Here is a 20,902-nt window from a genome sequence, read left to right on the forward strand (position 1 = left end):
AATATATATTTGTTGCGGTGAGAATAATTCCAAAAATTAGATAAAGTAAATAGTTCTTTTAAAACATCATACAATAGACTGTAAGGTCTATGTTTTATCCTTTTCAAAAACTTGTACTATCGACATTCAGCTAGTGGGTAGGTGACCCTATCCCACTAGGGAATACGAAGGCTACCTCAAATATCAAATGATAGATTCAAGTGACCAGGTGATCATGTGCCACAAGAAACACACTAATGAGAAGTGAGTGTCTTTGTTGGAATGAGTTGTGAATCAATTCCACAACTCCTAAGATGTTCCAAGAGGACTCGGTTTACAAAACTCATTTTCTCTATCACAACGAAAGGTTAATGATGATCTCACTAAGTTTTATTTTAATCTTCACTATGAAACAATATGAGAAAATCAAAGGTTTCATTAACGACGAATAAAAGTCGTCAGTGAAATTGATTAAGTATCTATCACCAAATCTATCCATGGATTGAAAAAAGATTACATACATTACTTATGTATAACTCTTTGTCAAGCCTTTTTCTCTTTAACTACTAATAGATAAAGACACTTATGAATCATCTTCCCATATAAATAGGATTCACATATATCACATGAATCAAGCTTATTTGCCTTCAAAAATTCCATGATTTTGAAGTTGTATATGTATTTCTTATTTATATTGTCTTGATGATTATGACATAGATAAGTTCCAATCAAATATCATTTGATTATATAGGTGTTATGATCAGAACTATTAATTTAATGAAAGATTATAGATTTACTTCATAAATAACATTATGATAAAACGAAAGGTGGAAAGTTGAAAAAGCAACCTCCTACACCATCATTATGCCTTTTAAAAAGTAAGATTCCTTATTTTTATAAACTCCAAGTTTATAAAATCTAAACTTTGTCTTTAGGTAAAAGACAAAAGAATCCAACTAGTCCAAAATGTTGTGCATGACTTATTAATTCATACCATAAGAAATAATAACTAGTAATACTCTCTTATAATTATTATTTTCCCAAAACAATAATTATTCCCTAATTAAAATACAAGATTCACTATTATTTATAAATAATCATGTTAATAATAAATATACAAAATGTGTCAACTTGATAAAGGTGTGACCCTATAGGATCATATATTATTAGCAATATCACTCCATAATGATTGTTGGGCATGTAGATCCAACATCAACATCACCATAAACTTCTTCCCTAGGTTGAACATGGGATTCCTCATGTCTATCTTGTTCAATTCCACCTTGTTGGTCCTCATTTATCACAAAACTGTGTGGGGTTTGTGTTGCAAACGCCACCTTTTGGCTAGCATCCTGATTGGTCCCCATAACACTTGTATCACCTCCTCTCTCGTGACACGTAACAGATTCAAAGTTCGCATCTATGCTAATAAGAGACTTTCCTTCTTCTATACACTACAGGCAATGACCTTTCCCTCGATATGCATATTCTAGATATCTGTATTTAATTACCATCGACTCCAGTTTACCATCATTCATACGAGAGTAAGCAGGGCATCCAAAAACTTGTAAATTAGAATAATCAGAGGGTTTCCCAAAACACACCTCTTGAGGAGTCTTATAATTAATTCTAGTTTATAGAGATCTATTCACCAAATAGTAAGAAATGTTGACTGCTTCCGCCCAAAATTGCTCCGATAAATCAATAGATAATCACATACGTTGAGCATGCTCCACCAATGTTTGTTGCATTGGTTCTGCAATTCTACTTTGCTGTGGTGTTTGCCGTATAGTTGTAACGTCCCAATTTCCATAACAAAATTTTCATTTTTAAAAGACAGCATTTCATTAAAAAATTCATTTATTCATAACGAAAACCATTGTTTGACAATCTAAACTCAACTATTCAAATTATAGTATAACATAGAACTTGTGGAAAAACTAAAATATGATGTCGATGCGTCTGTACACTCAAGCCTTCCCATTTTGCTGATCTAAAGAAGTACCTGAAATCATTTGTAATAAATTAGGTAAGCACGAAGTTTAGTGAGTTCCCCAAGATACCATATATCACAATACATAGACATACATACAAATAATGATTATGACCTTTCATCATTCTACCAATAACGTGTGTATCTTGAATTATGGCATGTCTCTGTTCCATCGTTAACGTGAGTCTATAGGCCCATGGCTTGTTGTCGTTCCACCGTCAACTCCTCATACATATATATATATATATATATATATATATATATATATATATATATATATATATATATATATATATGAACAAATCATATACCCAAAAAACTACTCATATAAAGACTATACTAATATGTACATATATCTCTACTCTAGCAGTTCTTATATCCCATTATACATGGATATATATATTGTAAAATATAGTATAGTGAGATAACGCACTTGGACAATTACTCAGACGACTATCAACTATCCAACTGGTGGGTAACACGTATAACAAGTACTAACTTATAACACCATAAATTATTTATATCTATGGAAATCTAGTAGAAGCTAGATCCTTCATTAATTCTAATGAATACCGTGTTTTATCAAGTAAGGAACGACCATGTAAGATAACTTTGGAGGTAGGATCCGTTTGGTATACAAAGTTTACTATTTGCAAAATCCACTTTAAACACCTCACAGATCTAGCTTAGACATCACTCCTGTAAGTTGATCAATTAGTATTATCACTGGAATTACTGATAAATATTACTTTTAGGTTCATAATAACAACAATGAACATAAATATAAGTTGCACTTAACAAGCGTAGTAAGTGCAACTCTCCTTATGATTTTCTTGAAAAAACATTAGAATGTCGTGGGCAGAAATTCGACTCGGAATACTTCATTTCGTCCAGCCTGCCAATGTTGCAGCCTCGCTACGATTACTCTAAAACCCCAAAAAACTTCATAAAAACTGGAGCTAGAGAAAGAAGTTTAGAGAAGATTGGAGTGAAGAAAGAATGAGGCATGAAATGATATTTATAGGTTGTCAGAAGATAAGGCGTGCCACGCCTTTGTCAGGGACATGTCACACCCTTGAGTAGGCGGCAAGAGTCACTCCTGGTCATGACACGTGTTAAATTCGTTTTGGTCCACGTCGCTCATGCAGAGTATATTCTTGAATCTTCAAAAAAACATATTTTCGCATATGAGCTCCATTTTCGACTTTCTTTAGATCCCCGGGTTCGTATTAACGAGTACTACAACTTTCCTTTAGATCTCAACAGCTAATTCACTTTCTATTTTTAATTTACAGTATATGAAGGTTACATTGTAAAAAGACTTTGCGAAATTCATAACTTCTTCATACGTGCTCCGTACTCGACAATATTTACATCGACGGATTCATATTTTTGAGGCATGGTCTATCTTTTAGATTGTTTTGGATAACAAGCAATCATTATCTATTTCATCCTTTGTGAGACACATTGCTATATCGGGTTGAATAAGAAAATTCGAAAAATCATAACTTCTTCATACGAAGTCGGACTTAGTTGTTCTTTATACTCACATTTTCGTAATTACAACTACTATAACTTTCATTAAGAATACATTGATTGAAATGCAATGTTTCAATAGTTTGAATTTCATAGTTAGATGTTTATCATATAAGGTGAAGACGGGGTGTTACAACTCTCCCCCACTTACAAAGATTTTTTCCTCGAAATCATACTCCTAGCGCACCTTAAGATAATGCCTACATACCATCTTATTCCGGTCCTCGAGATAAACTCGAAACTTAGAAAATGTTGTTGCATCGAGTCACCCATATGCTATTATTTAACAATAAAAATTTGTTTTCTACCTTCAACTTACCCTAAAATCATTCAGAATATCCCAAAATCGGGACCTCATCAATCTGAACTTCCAGAATTCGTACCTTATAACTGATGATCGCTCTCTGACATATAACATCGAGCAATTATTTTAATGCGGAACACTATCAACCCACTACAAAGCAAGTATCTAGGGTTATTCATTCATAACAACCTATATAACACACATATCCATTAAGGGCTTTTGGTACATCGTCCTAACTTCTTGCCAAAATAATACCTTTCCGAGGTATATGTTAGATCCCATTTTATGCATATTATAGGGTAGTTTTTATTATCATTTAGGATCATATTTTGTACATTTCCATTTCGTTTATTTGAATAATGTTCAGCTCAGGTATTTCGTTCGAATTCTCGTATTGCTTATGTTTTATGGTCAATTTCAGATACTTCGAGTGGAACACTGCTTTGGGAGCAGTTGGATGCGCGTTTGGAGCTTAAAATGGAGCTTGGAACTTATGGATGATGTTGAGGAATGTTTGGAAGATGTTTTGGTCAAGAAACATTCGATCGAATTGATCACACGAAGATAGAATCTACAATCTGAAGCTAAAGGATGTTGCTGGCAGCTTTGACTCCCTGTCGAGTATTTTGATCATATCTTATGAACCGTAAATCCCATTGACGTGATTCAAAATGTGTTGAAAAGTCGGTGAAATTCCGGACGTCTTAGGAAAAACATGCGATTGCAACTCTTGTCCATGCGATCACATTGAGCCTTTATGTGATCGTAACTTTGCTCGCAACTTGTCTTCGAGTTTTTTTAGTGCCAAAAATTCATTTGGAAGTGAAAAATCAAAACATGCGATCACAACGTATGTACATGGGATCACAACTTACCTCTATGTGATCGCAAGTTTGACAAAAAGTGTCGAAATAGCATCCTACTTCATTAAAAAGGCCCGTGACGCGTTTTATCAAAACATGCGATCGCAACTATGAAACATGCGATCGCATGCCCGTCGTTTTTGCTGCAGGACGTATAAATAGACCCTCATAACCTTCCAGTAACGGAAGTTGGCGATTCTAGAGGTTCCAAATGACGAAAATACGATTTTGGTGGCGTTTCTTTTCCAATTTCAACGATTCCTGAAGATCTGAAGACTGTGGATCATCTCCTTCAAGTATATTAGTAAGATTAGTTGTTTGATATCTCTTTTCATTTGTTTTTATCAGATTTTAGCCATGTCTGGATAAAACCTTAGTTTTCAATTCTACAAAGACAAGTACTTTTCATGTGATTGATCAATAGATCTAGTTTTTGATTTGTGTTTCTATCTAGATTCTTCAGTTTTGTTCTTAATGAATGTTTGGTTTTAAATTCTTGTTAGTCTGATCACCTAGCTAGGGTTTTATCATTCCAGTTAATCAGTTAATAGAATTCATAATTGTTCTTGTGAAGTGGTAAAAGTAACAAGTATCAGATTGGTTTCATTTTGGGATTTAACTCTGGTATAAACTGAAAAGTCATATCTTTACACTTCCGAGCTTGTGAGAAGTATTGGGTATTGCTGGGAATTTTACAAAGAACTTAATTGAACATTATAAAGTTAGGGTTAATTCATAGAGCTTGTTTTGATTAACTAATTTAGGTAAAAGATATTATACTAGAGCTTGTTAGTTTTTCTCAGTACCAGCTTAGATAGAACGCATCCCGAATAATCAGATATGGGCTAGTTGTATGATTAGTAAAGTCGCAGCAGAACTGAAACCGTTTTTATTATTGATTTTAGTTTATTTTAATATCAATGCATTTTTTAAGTTTTTAGTTTAATTTAAATCTCCCTTCTTAATAAATTCTGTCTTGACTAGATTGTGCCTGATGCAAAAAGGCATTGACTTTTAGGCTGTGTCCCTAAGGATTCGACTCTGCTTCCCTGTGCTATATATTTAGTGCAACTAGTAGTGATAAATTTATTTGTTTAATACGCGCACGATAGTGTGGTACCAAATTGGCATCGTTGCCCTGGAAACGGTGCTTTCTCATAGTTTTATGCGAAGAATTTTTTGTTCATGTACACCTTTACTTTTTTATCCAGAAATCAAAAAAAACTACAAGGAGACTGAAGAAAGAGGCAGCAAGAATGAAACGATCAACTGGCCTCTTTGGTTCATCATCCTCCATACCCCTATAAACCTCCACACCACAAGGCACTCCCTTGTGGAACGAATCAAATCTGTTTATTTCGAAAGTACCCCCCCATCTTTTCCTCAAAACAGTCCTTATAAAACATATTCCCCACCCTCTTCAGTTAAATCTGAACCCACGGGTTCTTCAGAATCCGAATATGAAGGATCAACCATGAGTGGAGACGAATCAGAACACACCCTTAGAGAGTGAGCCGCTCAAGAGGTCAACCAGCAGGCCCACTGCATCACTTTTCCGTAAGCCCAAAACTTCATACTCAAATCTGGCTGATTCATCTTCTTCCTACATTCTGAGGTCTAGAAAACGAAGACCCACGTAAATTCCTCAAGAAATTTCAAGTGGTATGTTCAGGAATGAAGCATCATGCTGTCACTGAAGACCAAATAAAGTTAAGGGCATTCCCCTTTTCGCGTTAAGATTCAGCAAGGGAATGGTTGTATGAACTTCCATCTGGTTCGGTCACCACTTGGACCGAGCTCGCAAAGTTGTTTTTAGAAAAATACTTTCCAGAAACGTGGGTCTCCAGCCTCAGAAGAGAAATACTTGGGACCAAACAAGGAAAAAGAGAGGCTTTACATACATAATGGGAGAGGTTCAAGAAGCTAGTAGTACGGTGCCCACAACATGGGATCAACTATTATCAACTCTACAATTACTTTTGTCAAGGCCTGACACCTATGGAGAGGCGCCTGATAAATGCTTCTTCTGGTGGTTTCTTGGGTGATATGACACCAACTGAAATAAAAGAGCTGATCTAGAAGCTGGCGATCGAGTCTAAACATTCTGGAAATGAAGACGAGTGGTATCCATATTAGCCAAGGGGAGTCAAGGAAGTCGGCAATGTTCATCTGGAAGCTCATATATCTGAATTGACGAAAGTTGTTATGCTCTTGACAAAAGAAAAAGCAACTGCTAAAAAACCATGCGACATCTGTTTGAAGACGGAACGTCCAACTGATATGTATCCGATTTTCCAAGAGGATGTTGGTCAAGTCAAAGCTATTGGAGGATACCAGCACTAGAATACTTATAATCAACCTACAAATTTTTATCAGAACAATTACAACAAAGGCAGCAATTTCAGCCACCACTGGGTTACCAACAAACAAACTTTCAACATCAAAATTTCCAGAACCCGAATTACCAGAATCAGAACACACATCAGCAACCCAGTAGTTCCATCATGGCCTTAGAAGATATAGTGATTAGTCTTGCCACGAGCACCCAACCATTCCACACAGCAACCAGAGCTAGTATTAAGAATCTGGAGCAGCAGGTGTCTCAACTTGCCACTTTTGTGGGTCATCTGGAATTTTAAGGAAAGTTATCGGGTCACACAGAAAAAAATCTGAAGCATAATGTTAGTGCTATTTCCTTGATTAGTGGGAAAACATATAGAGGCCCAAGCGCATCTGAACTAGACAAAGTTGATTAAGAATTTGAAGAAGTTCTCGTGGAAGAAGGAGATGTGGAAGGGATAGAAAAAGAAGTTGTAGCTGAAGAGTATGAAGAATTGTTGGTTGAAGAAGATAAAGAAAAAGAAATTCCAAGATCACCCAAGCCAATTCTGAAGGAGTACAAGCCACTACCGCCCTTCCCATCGCGACTGAGAAGCACGAAACGCGAGCGTGAGGACGAGGAAATTATGGAAATTTTTCGCAAAGTTGAGGTAAATATCCCACTTTTGGATGTTATCAAACACATTCCTCTTTATTCTATGTTTTTAAAAGAATTATGCGTCTCAAAGAAAAAACTGAAATCTAATGAAACAATTAAAGTTGGTGAAAGCATTTCTACTATTTTGCAAAAAGGTTTGCCTCCAAAGTGCAAGGATCCGGGGATTTTTTCAATTCCTTGTAAATTTGGGGAACCTTAATTTTTCAAAAGCCATCCTTGACTTAGGTGCATCAGTTAATGTCCTCCCACTTTCTATTTTTGAAAAATTAAAATTGGGATCTTTCCAAAAGACCGGGATTATCATCTAGTTGGTGGATCATTCAACTGTACACGCAAAAGGTGTACTTGAGGATGTTCTTGTACAAGTGGGTGAGATTACTTTTCCCACTGATTTTTATATATTGCACATCGGGAATGTTGATGTGTTTAACAAAAACTCGGTCCTTTTAGGAAGGCCTTTTATGAAAACTTCTAGAACAAAATTTGATGTTTTTGTTGGTACACTTTCAATGGAATTTGATGAGGAAGTAGTTAACTTGAAAATTAATAATGATGATTCTCCTTCTGAAAATATTTATGTCAATTATATGGGTACTAGCAGTCCTTTATTAAAGGGATGATGTGAGTTTTCTAATGTCTCTGTGCAAGGAAAATTTTCAGACAGAAATTTATCATACACATTAGAGGAGCTGGCAGAAAATAAGCTTGGGGAGATGGAAGTGGAGTATCTGATTCCTGCTGAGGAAGAATCAGATAAAAGTCTAAAAAGAAAATTCGTTTTGGAGTAAGAAAAAGAGGGAAAGGTGATTTTTGATATAAATCTGAAAAGAATAATTCTGGGAAGAAAAAAAAGAAGATCAGAAAACGGAAGAAGTCTGAAAATAATATGAAAGATATATATGAAGACAATCTGGAGTTTTTCAGGGCTGTTGAGAAAGTTTTCAGATCCGCCAATATTGCCATATTTGAAGGGATCTGGAGTCACAAGAAAAAGAGTTGAGCTTCAAAGAAGTCCCAACCATACTAGTTAGTTAATCTAGTTAGGCAAGTCGAGCCAACGACTTTAAAAATGGACAGATTTCCGCGAGGAAACCCGATGAGTAGTTTTTAGTTTTTATGGTTTCAATAAAGAGATCGTCGCAGTTCCAATCAAGCTTGGGGTAATCAGAGGATCGACATAGTTGCTGAAATTCAAATTTTTCGCCACATCTTCTTTAAAATCAGAATTTCTACAAGCTTATCATGTACATTCATTCCTACTTGCACCCTTTTTGTTTTTATTTTCTTTATTAAGTTGTTCATACCTCTATGAGCATTGAGGACAGTGCATCTATTTAAGCTTGGGGAGGGGGTTAGTGTAAAAAATTGCATTTTTTGTTAAAATTTTTAAAATTATTCAGTTTTTCATCATTTTTTAAAATTTTATTTTTCTTTTTGCATTTTATTCTCTGCATTGCATTTGCATATAAATTTTTGAAAAAATCCAAAAATATTTTACTTTCCTATTTATTTTTCTGTATTCATAAGAAAACCCAAAATGATTTTTATTTGTAGTTATTCTTTTTCTGCATATAAAAAAATCAAATTTTTTAAAATAATTTACATTAGATGAGGATATTATTTACATTCGATAGCTCTGTTAAGATGAAGTGTGATAGTTACCGAAAATAACGGTCTCATTACAATCAATTTTAAGAATTATCTTTTCAAGTGCTTTAAATGTTTTCAATATGAACCAACATATGAGTCAGATAATTTTTACAATGGAAGTGTGGGATGGAAAACAAACAGTGTTTTGAAAATAATTTCCTTAGATGCCTTAAAAAGAACCTAGATTGGATAATCCTTATCATTCCTTGAAGTAGTCAACCCTATAGTTTCTATGCCTTTTCAGGTTAGGAGGGAACTCTTGTTATACCCACAATTTATTATCATTTTTGAAGTATTGAAGATACAGTGGGCCTCAAATTAAAATTTGCGCGCAGTCAATATATATGTTACAAATGGTACATCAAGCAACGTGAAGAAATATGCAATTCAAAGTTAAATACAAGTCAAGTTCAAGTCGAAATCAAGAAGCAAGAAAGTTAAATCTGAAGAGTTGATCAAGACAAAGAAGACGTGTGGTATAGTGAGATTGATCCCTCGATAGTGGAATCATAGGGGTAAGCTTGAATTTTATGTCTATAATGGAGCTTACCGCATTTACTGGACGGGTTCGGAAAAAAAAGGAGGGGTTAGTCAAGCTAAGTTTTTATAAACGAATTTTCGTGAAATTATTTTTAATAATACACTATTTTCACAAATTTAATTCGGCGTAAAAATTATTTGCTCAAGCTTGGTTTGACCTAATTAAATATAACTATGAATCATTAATATAAAATATTGAGACTGTTGTCTAGATAGTGATTTCATTGGAACTTCCTCGTTGTGAAATCTAATCATGTGACAAAAAAAGAGTGAAGTCTTTAGTTTAAGTTCTTATTTTCTTTTTATTTTATTCTAAATTCATTTTATGTCATCTACATCTTTTCAGTTGTTTATAATGTTTTATCTTTTTCTTACTTGAGGGCAAGTAAGGTTTAAGCTTGGGGAGATTTGTTAGATGCCATTTTATGCATATTATAGGGTAGTTTTTAATATCATTTAGGATCAAATTTTGTACATTTGCATGTCATTTATTTAAATAATGTTCAGCTCATGTATTTCGTTAGAATTCTCGTACTGCTCATGTTTTAGTGTGATATTCAGATAGTTCGAGTGGAGCAATGCTTTGGGAGCAGTTGGATGCGCGTTTAGAGCTTAAAATGAAGCTTGGAAATTATGGAGGATGTTGACGAATATTTTGAAGATGTTTTGGTCAAGAAACATTCGATCGAATTGATCACACGAAGATAGAATCTACAATATGAAGCTAAAGGATGTTGCAGACAGCTTTGACCCCCTGTCAGTATTTTGACCATATCTCATGATCCGTAACTCCGATTGACGCGATTCAAAATGTTCTGAAAAGTAGTCGAAATTTTGAACGTCTTAGGAAAAACATGCGATCGCAACCCTTGTTTATACAAACACATTATGCGATCGTAACTTTGCTCGCAACATGTCTTTGAGGTTTTTTAGTGCGAAAAAATCATCTGGAAGTGAAAACTTAAAACATGCGATCGCAACGTATGTACATGCCATCGCAATTTCCCTCTATGCGATCGCGACTTCCCTCTATGTGATCGCAAGTTTGACAAAAAGTGTCGAAATAGCATCCTACTTCATTAAAAAGTCCGTGACGCGTCCTCTCAAAACATGTGATCGCATGTACATCGTTTCTGCTATTGGATGTATAAATAAACCCTCATAACCTTCTAGTAATGAAAGTTGGTGATTCTAGAGGTTCCAGAAGACGAAAATACGATTTTGGAGGCGTTTCTTCTCCGATTTCAACGATTTCTAAAGATCTGAAGACTGTGGATCATCTCCTTCAAGTATATTAGTAAGATTGGTTGTTTGATGTCTCTTTTCATTTGTTTTTATCAGATTTTAGCCATGTCTGGCTAAAACCTTAGTTTTCAGTTCTGCAAAGACAAGTAGTTTTCATGTGATTGATCATTAGATCTGGTTTTTGATTTGTGTTTCTATCTAGATTCTTCAGTTTTGTTCTTAATGAATATTTGGTTTTAAATTCTTGTTAGTCTGATCACGTAGCTATGGTTTTATCATTCTAGTTAATCAGTTAATAGAATTCGTAATTGTTCTTGTGAACTGGTAAATGTAACAAGTATCAGATTGGTTCCGTTTTGGGATTTAACTCTTGTATAAACTGAATATTCATATCTTTACGCTTCCGAGCTTGTGAGAAGTATTTGGTATTGCTTGGAATTTTACAAAGAACTTAATGCAATTTTTCTGATTTGATTAGGAGCTTGTTTAATTGAACTATAACGACCTAAAATTCAAGGGTAAAAATTTCATTTTTGTTATAGTCAAACACAAATATCACTTAATCCAAACATTCCAAAAACGTTGCTAACTAAAAACATTTATCAGATTTCATCCCAAAATCACATATTACGAAAAACACGGGTGTGTGCGCTGTGATTAACCGGACCTACCTTTCTAAACCGATGATACCTGAAATCATAAACAAAACTGTAAGCACAAAGCTTAGTGAGTTCCCAGAGCATATCCCACATAATCTACATAACCGCATAAACCATATCAATCACTTAAGCTATGCATATAAACATATAAGGATGCCCTGGACACCCTCCAATGTCTTACTTCAGGATTCCATAGGCACCCCCACATGATCTTACACCTATGTGCCATGGGTACCCCCATGGTCTTACTTGGAATGCCATAGGCACCCCCACATGATCTTATAACCAAGTGCCTTGGGCACCCCCATGGTATTTACCCGGAATGCCATGGGCACCCCATATGGTTTTATAACCAAGTGCCATGGGCACCCCCATGGTCTTTACCATGAATGCCATGGGCACCCCCATATGGTTTTATAACCAAGTGCCATGGCCACCCCCATGGTCTTTCATGTAAGTATCGCGGAAGCAACTAGCATACCATATAGCATATAACCAACTAGTATACCACATATCACTACATCAACTAGTGTACCACATATCACAAAATTGGTCGGCCTTGGTGCCTTCGACCCATTGGTATGGTGAGGAAACTCTCCTCATACTACTGAAGTCTCGCGAATAAATCTCTGGCTGCTGGCTGACCGATCCCCAAACTGTCAATCATCAAGACAAAACCCAATTTACAAAGCCCAAGTCCTTTCATTATGGCCCAAGAGTCTTACCTTGCTAATGGGCCCAATGTCCATATCCAAAACTATTAATGGGCCACATGGCCAAGTAAGGCCCAACCAAAACAACCATGGCCCAAATCAGATTCATTGGACCACTAACCCAAAATATGACTAAGCCAAAAACTGATTAAGGCCCAAAGAGTCTACAAGCCCACACGAAGCCCAAAACCAATTGGGGTTTGTACGCCAAGCGTACCACTTCAGTACGCTCAGCGTACTAGTTCCTTAAGTAGTACGCGCTGCGTACATGCTACTACGCGCGATGTACAAGTCAGACATGCACAAACGACCATTAAGCTCTTAATGCTTGGGATTTTAATGCCCAACTTTAGATTTGAGTCCATTAAGATGTCTTAAGGCATAAAGTTGGCAACTTTATGCCCTTGCATGCTCCATTTGTTCCCAAAAACCCCTTATAACCCATTAAGACCTTTCCAAGGGTCTTAACTCATGAATGAGGTCAAAACACTCATCAAGACTGCATTTTATGGTATGAATGAAATAAGGGACCTCAGATGTACTCTTCCTAAACTCTGGAGTTGCTTAAACTCCCAATAGATGATCCATGAAGACAAATGAGACAATATAGAAAAACCTAACTCAATCTAATGAATAAGATGGCAAGCTTAAAACTTTATACCTCCAGAAGATAGATCTAGGTGCACAAAGCTTGGATCCAAAAGCTCCAAGTCAAACAATGACTCTTCAAGAAGTTCCTTCATCCTACTCAAGCACCAAAACACACCAAAAATCACATTGAAGCTCTACAATCACTCAAATGGGGGATAAGGGTCGATTTCAAGGGTTTAGAGGGATGAAGGCTGAAGATATTAGGGTTAGGTTATGAGATAAGAAGCTTAAATAGGGTCCAAGACCCAAAAATAGGGTTCTGATCTGACTGGCGTACGCCCAACGTACTCCGAGGAACATTCACGACCATCCTGTTCAGTACGCCCAACGTACTCCAAGGTACGCCCCGCGTACTCGGCTAAGCCTGAAAACCACGAAACTTCCGAAGGCCATAACTTCTTCGTTATAAGCACGATTCTGACGATCCTTATATCCATGGAAAGTTAACGAGAAGCTCTACACTTCTATCAACTCATGCATTTCTTAAGACCTCCAAAAAAATCCATTTTTCACAAAAGCCCGAACTGAGACTTTACCGAAATACCCCTAGGCTCCAAAACACGAACCAAACACCCGGATCACTTCTAATACATTACCCGCACCCAAATGGGCCTAGATCTTTCATTTTCAAAAGCCCTAATCCTTATGATGACCGATCTTCGGGCCACAGTCTCAGACTAGGAATCGATTCGGAACAGGGCGTTACAAGTCTCCCCCACTTAAATTAGATTTCGTTCTTGAAATCATTCATTACCATCCTCAACATACCGGACAACCTGAGGAACACGACCACAAACCCGAGAATACCACAGCCTTCCCAAGGCAACCGAAACCATCCCTAATAGAAATCTCCAATCCAAAGAAAATGAATCCTTAATCCCTTGCAGAAGACCACCTCTATCCTTCCGAAACTCGAAACTTCAAATTGACCTAACTTCCCGAAAAACCGCCAACACTGAACCATTTATCGAACTTATTCCATAAAAAAAACCCGCCTAAACAAAACACTTTCCACCCATAATACCTTGAGGCTTCCAAAAGAACAAAATTACTAGTCAAATGTGGTTGCAGAACGCTCAACTTGACAGGAGGATCAATTAATCCTTCGAGTATAAGATTCACCCCTGCAATGGTTTGATTCAGACGAGAATTGCGCAATAGGGTCTAATCAGCCACTTTGAGATTATTTAATCCAACTGCAAACAACTTAGCCTATTCCCCGAATAACAAGCAACTTCACACACAAATCCCAAATCACTGAACCCATTTCGACTCATCTTGCTGCCACATAGCTGCTTTCCTTAAAAAACAATCATGACCTCCCTGGTCCCAACTTATTTGCCAACTGCCCGGAACAACGGACACCTACTCGATTGCTGAGCCAAAATACACACAAATAGCAGCCTCACGTGCCTTCCGAAAAGAATTCCGAACGGAAAGACTTGATCAAAAACACCTTGCTACCAAAACTTTTGCTAAAAGGATGAATGTTACATGAGTAACCGTAGCCTTATATCATACACGATCACCAACAACCCATCTTTCCCTGATTCCAAACATATCATGGATTTATTACAGATAGAACCATCCGAGACACACCATAATGGCTCATCCGACATCATAATAAACCTATTCCTTACTCTTGAACCTTGTGATTGATGCTCTCAGCATAAAAATATCTCCATCCTTATCCCTCTGGAAAGAAAATATTGCACTGAACACACACAGACTCTGATTCGGGATCTTACCCAAAACCAAATCGATACTCCGCTCCTACCCCGAGATCCACGAATCTGCATTTTCATAATGCACCACAACTTCCCGACATCCCTTACTTGACCGATAAATAAATATCCTTAAGCCAATCCCCGAGACTACCAGTCTCGCACCTGGTCCAACCACAAGGTTCCCAAGAGATTAAATGTCAAGGCTACCCAGCCGAAACCCTACTGAGTGTCTGAGTCACATATTGATTATCCACATGATCCTGCAACTCATGATCCAAACCCTTGACCACACAGTATCTACTGGTTCTAACCCGAATTCCCATAATCATCCGACCTCGCCCACGGACTCGGAAGATCCTCAGCCCTAAAACAGAGAATAATTTCTCGACAAATTTGGCCGTCGTGCCAAAAGCACGAGTTGATCCCCCTTCCATGCTTGTGCCCTACTTACAACCTTGCGAACCTGCCCACCCTGGCCTAAGTCATCTGAACGAATCCATGAATGCGACGGTTACCCTGCAGTCTTTCTGTACTTTCCATACTATCTGGACGCTTGTGAATGTTACGGCTCCCCCGCAGTCTTACAACACTTCCCACACTCTCTGACTACTAGTGAATGCTACGACTCCCCGTAGTCTTACAACACTTTCGCCCTAACGAACCAGTAGTGAATGCTACGACTCCCCCGCAGTCTGACAACACTTTCGCCCTAACACAATCGCAGCCCAATGCCTTACCCCTAATCTATCAATTCGAATCGCACACAGAGTCGAGCACGCACTCGACCGAACACCCAAACTGAACTCAATTCATGACCGGAACGCCAACCTGCTTTCCCCAAATTCTGCTATCAAGCACCAAGAAGACGCGATTCACATGATGGGGAGTTTTACCAAACTCCTAACTCACATAACCCTCCAACCAAATAGCTACTCGGGCTGCCTTCCTCCCTGACGGGGATGCGAAACTCATCCTAGTTTCATAACTGCTCCTGCTCCTAAGCACTTGAATGATTCTCCCCCACTTTGATTCGATAAGTTCTCACGGAACACGAGAATTGAACGATTTCCCCAATCCTTCTTACCCCTTAACAATCTGCTAAACACTTCCTGAAGCCCAACAACACTATTGATCCCAAATACTTTAGATGATACTACACCCAACACTTGCAACCCTCAGAGTTGCTGCCCAAACTAAAACCTTAGCATTGGACCACCTCCCTGGTCGCCCCTAAACGCCAATCAGCATGTCTGGAAAGACTACTGGATCCCAACGATATGGAAGAGTTAACCCGCTGAATCCTGACCATAAACCCTCCACAAAACGCCCCTGAACCAATCTCAACTACAACCCAACATGCAACCGAACACTTGGAGCTCGCTATACAAGAAATGACCCTTCAATAACCCACTAATGATTTTCCGCACGCAAAAAACGTAAGATACTCCCCGAAGATACAATCCAACGATGACATAATCACAACCCAAAGATAACGCGAACCCAACATACTATAAGATTCCAGGCAACAAGAAACCGATAGCAACCGAAAGAATCGTAAACGATAACACACCCGCCGAACCACCTGCTGGAGCACTGGATTCCATTGCCTCCCTAGATAATAATCTCTACTGACATGATCAACCTGATACGCTCATAGAAACCCATACTTCTGGATTGATAAGTTCCATTGTGCCTTTCTTGCACGCGCTACACCGACCCCGACCCTGCTGGCCTCTCCAACCCTGTTCAAAAATCTTGGGTTTCTTCCCGAGATCTTCCACTAAATGCACCTGACCTGAACCTCTCTTCCCGAGGTTGTTGGAGCATGAAAATGCTCTACAATGTTGAGTGTTTGTTAGGTTAGAATATTCCCTTGTATGAAAATCATATTCCCTCCACTAGTATATAAAGTGGAGGTGATGGTCATTTGTTTGTAAGAGTGCACTATGTAGACTTTGTAGTTTAGAGAGCGTGTGGTGGGATCTCTCCCACCAAGGGAGAGTTATCTCTCCCAACCCATGAGTGTTCTTGTAATATTTTTTATCTCTCTATTTATCTACTACAGTTTTACTCACATATATTGTTCATCATGTTTATACATGATTATCTTCTTGGTAACATCTTCCGCACTGATCCAATCGACAAAATGGGAACTCACAAGTGGTATTAGAGCAAGACCTTGGAGATATCACGATTATTTCAAGGGAATGATCCTGATTGGTTTATTATCTTGAAGATTTTCGTCATACTGTGAGTTATTTACTACTTTGTTGGTGATGTTGCTAGAAAAATAAAAATTTTGCTGTACTGTTCATACATTTTTGTTGCTGTTGAAATTGAGTTTATGAAAAGAAAAATATGTTTGCTGAAGAAGATGAAGTTCTTTTTAAAAATGTGGTGTTTGATCTTATTATCCCATGCAAAAAGGTGTTTAGAAAAAGGCAAAAATATGATTTTGGGGTAAGAGATTGAAGTACAGCTGGTCATGGATTCGGAGTATATGATTTTTAGAGATGTTTGGATATTTATTTTTGAATGTACAAAGTGATTGAGATGGTGATACAAGTGTTTGAGATGGTGATACAAGTGTTAAATGCATGCTATTTCCGAGATGAAATTTATTTTAGTGTGTTTGGCCTCAAATGCATCGGTGTGTCTCATATTTCTTTTTGTGGTAACACACATGAATGAAAAAGTTTCATGGAGCATTAAATGTGTTCCATAAGTGGGAACACCTTTTACAGGAGTAAACGTCAAGAAATGTGAAGCCCCATTCTATGTGACTTGTCTACTCACATGCTTGTGTGTTCAATTGGTTAAAATCAGTCACGTGCTTCTGCTCACATTTCTCGATTTTGTGAATGCTAGCACATCCAAAGTTAAACATGCTTTTTTGGGGAGATAATAAGACGTGGGAGACAGCAACATTTTGTTCTCTCAATTGGTATCAGAGCTTGAGTGGTTGTCCTTTGAATCCATAAGATCATATTATAGTTGGTTTGAAATTACCTTGGTATTTCAGCCATTTCTATGTTAAGGATAAAAGTTCTTCTATATACCACTTTTGCTTGAAGATATCATAACTTTAATGGCTGCTTCTAATCCTCAACAAATGATTTCAATGCAAATTGCAGATAGCGTGGGTGGCCCTACATGTGCCCCACTGCTAGTTGTGGAAGAATATGATCACTGGAAAGTTAGAATGGAAAGATTTTTACTAGCTAAAGAGAAAGGTGAAGAGATTTGGAGATCCATCAAAGAAGGTCCTCATGTTCCTATAAGAACGGTTGTGAGAGATGTTGTTGCTCAGCTTATGGGTCAAGATGAGACCCGTCCAGCTCCTCTAACTACTGATGATATTGAAAAGTTGCATGCTGATCAAGTTACTTTCTCAGAAATGGTGTTTGGTGTTCCTCCTTCACTCTTTAAGCACATTAAGTTGTGCAAATTAGCAGAAGAGATTTGGGACACTCTTTAAGACCTGATTGAAGGTTCGAAAAACATGAAAGACAAGTGTCTCACCTCAGTTGTATCACTAGCACTCCTGGCAATCAGTGGCCTCAACCTCTAACCGTTATCAAATCATAGTCAACAATATGACTGCTCATGGGATTGACCGAACTCCCTTGGAGTATAATCTCAAGTTCATAAACAGTCTCGGTTAAGGATGGGGAAATGTGAAATCTTGTCTCCAAAGTAATGGTTCTTTGAAAAAGTTAAAGCTTTATCAACTTTTTGGTGAACTTCAAGGACATGAATCTAATGTTGCTCAGACCATAATGGAACTCTCCGGAGATCCTCTTGCTCTTGTCAGTTCCTTTGAACCAACCATTCCGAACACATCCACTTCGGAACTCTTCAAACCAGTTATTCCATCTGTTCAATCCTCATTACCTGTCGTATCCACACCAAACTATCTAGTTGATGATTCTGAAGCCATGGACTCTGAACTCCGTTTCCAACAGGAGTTTGCTCTCCTCTCCATGAAATATAAACGTCCTTTCAATCCCTATTACAAACCATACCAAAATCGGTTCCATGCTCCTCACCAAAACAATCCTCAACCATACTCAGCTCCGGAACCACAACCAACTCTAGAAAACCCTCCCTCATACAAACCGAACATCTCAAAACCAAACTCTACTTCGGAACCACCGCAGAATCCAAAGTCTGACAAGCCAAAAGTTATGTGTCACAAGTGTGGACATGCAAACCAATTTGCTAAAGATTGCCTAGCTGAAGCTCCCCAAAAACCAAAAATCAAGGACTCTGCTTACTAAGCGCGAAGAGCTCAAGAGATGGCAGAAAGTGAAAAGGCTTTCGTAACAACTGTATCAAGGGATGTTGAAGGATATTGGTCATCCGGAGATGACGATGACATGATTGCAGGAAGAAACATTTCCTTGATGGAAAGACAATCTGTTGAATGTGATGAAGGCTATTGGTCCTCCGGGTCAGAAGATGAAGATGATGTTGCTGAACCACACTACTGCTACATGGCCACCAATGATCCACCTGGTCGAAGCATCGTTCAGCATGTAAATTCAATGATTATTGATAATAATTTTGATTTGTCTCTTTGTGAACCTTATCTGACCCAGATCCAAACAGATATGAGCACCATTTATAAAGCCTATGAGTCTGCCATAGAAGCTAGTGAGAAGAAGGAGTGTGAACTAAATCGTCTTAGGTTACGCTTTGAGGATAAAAAATTGAAAATCGAGTCCATAGAGCATGAGCTTGTAATGTCTAAAGATGAATGTATCATTTTGAAAGACAAATGTGAAATCACCTATTCTGAAAGAAATGTCTTGATTTCTAATAAAAAACGTCTCAATGCTAAGATAGATTCTTAGTATAATTCTATTGACATACTTGAATCGAATCTACGGATGACTCATAATTTTCGTCATCCATGGTCAAAAGCTCCTATACTCGGAAGCGAGTTTCCGAAACCAATTGCTCGTCCCTTGAAGGAATTGCAAAATTTGACATTCATGGGAGAGGTTCCAAACATCAAACATTCGGTTACCCTTGTTTCTCCCTTGTCACCCTTACTTGAGACCACATACCATTTTGAGTCCCTAACTCCTGAGTTTCAACCAATTGTTTTCAAATGTCCCGATTCCACGCTTCTTCCGCCTCTGATAGACCTGGACCTAAATCGGACCACATAATTCCATCACAGTGTTTCAAATTGCATAGATTACATTCTGAAACGTAATCCTCCGAACAACTATGTTGTTGAAGAAATTATTCCGGTGACAACTGAAACTGTTACCTCTGCGTTTGTATGGGCATCCTTAGATGATAAAGCTGAAATTTCAAGTTGTGTCTCCTCTGATTCTTGCGAATCAGACTTTGTAGTAATTTCAAAAACAAGTTTGGTTCCCATTGACCCCATGTTTAGCAATCCATCTGCAGAGAAAACTTCAAAATCCTCGTCTCACCCCAAGAGAAAACCAATGTTAAATACGAAGGATATTGTAGATCCTAAAGTGGAAGCTCGAAATGCTCACAAAAAGGAAGTTAAGACTAGACAAAATTCCAGGTTCCTTGAGAACTCCAAAAAGAGTGTATCTCGGAATTCGCAGTCATCAACCCATAGTCAAAACTTCTTCACACCCACTAAGATCCTCAAGAGACCTTCTAATTCTCTTAGTCCTGTATAACCCACGAAAGTTGTCAGTACTACTCAGCCTAAATCTCGTGTGAATGCCATGACTGTCCAAAACATCTCTCCTCGGAATGTTTCATCTGTTTTCATTGCTAAATCTGATGGCACATTTTTAAACCCAACCTTTCTAAAACAAATTTGTCATCAAACAAATCAAAAAATGCTAAGAAAACAAAATTTTCAAAATCTTCAAAGTAAAATCTTGTGTGGAAAGTCAAATCTCACATTCATGAAAACAACAGTTCCGGAAGTTACAAATGTTTCCACCACTCTGGAAGTCAATGGTCCGAAGAAAACTGTTCCTAACCCTCAAGTCATTGAATATGACTACTGGATTGATGAGAAGACATTAGCCTTTTTTTTATTT

This window comes from Lactuca virosa, chromosome 9 (genome assembly GCF_052849685.1).
Source record: "Lactuca virosa cultivar CGN04683 chromosome 9, Lactuca_virosa_CGN04683_v6, whole genome shotgun sequence".
Taxonomy (NCBI): Eukaryota; Viridiplantae; Streptophyta; class Magnoliopsida; order Asterales; family Asteraceae; genus Lactuca; species Lactuca virosa.